Genomic DNA, 917 nt, shown 5'->3' on the forward strand with positions numbered 1-917 from the left:
CTTCTTATTCCAGGCTTTTAATGAATTCAAATTTCACCATCAGCTTTGTGAGATTCAAACCCACATCCCCAAAATATAAACCTGGGAATCAGAAATGTTGCAGTAACATTACTATGATGCAACCACTTCCTCTCCCTGTTATGTCACCACTATCTCCCTTCTGCACTCTCTGCAATCTCCTTTCCAAAGCATGGCACCAAGAATTGTACGTAGTACTCCAACAGAGGTTTTACAGGTGTCTTGTACAATTTCAGCATAACCTCCCTGGCTCTTGGGCTTGAGTACTTTACTAATAAATCCAGGATACGGTATGCTTTATTAGCCACTCTCACCACCAGTCCTAATGTCTTTTGTGACTTAAGCACATATTACGTTCAAGTTCCCCTGTGCCTGCACCCCCATTAAAATTGTATCCACTGACATGGCTGACAACAGCTGACTGGGCTTCACACTCACTGCGGTACACTGGATAATCTTCCCTTCCCATCCACGAGTAAGTGTGGTACACTGGACGATCTCCCGATCCAGATAGTGACAGTGCTACACTGGATAATCTCTTCCTGCCTCCAGTTGGTGACAGTGCTACGCTGGATGATGTCCTCCTACCCCCAGTGGGTGACAGTGCTACACTGGGTAATCTCCCCCCTGCCCCCAGTGGGTGATGATGATACACTAGATAATCTCCTCCTGCCCCCAGTGGGTGACAGTGGTACACTGGATAATATCAACCCTGCCCCCAGCGGGTGACAGTAGTACAATGGATAATCTCCCCTCTGTCCACAGTGATGACAGCCCCCAGTGGGTGACAGTGGTACACTGGATAATCTCCCCCCTGCACGCAGAGGGCGACAGCGCTACACTGGATGATCTCACCCCTGCCCCCAGTGGGTGACAGCGCCACACTGGATAATCTCACC

The sequence above is a fragment of the Rhincodon typus genome, chromosome 8 (assembly GCF_021869965.1).
Source record: "Rhincodon typus isolate 14 chromosome 8, sRhiTyp1.1, whole genome shotgun sequence".
In the NCBI taxonomy this organism is placed as follows: domain Eukaryota; kingdom Metazoa; phylum Chordata; class Chondrichthyes; order Orectolobiformes; family Rhincodontidae; genus Rhincodon; species Rhincodon typus.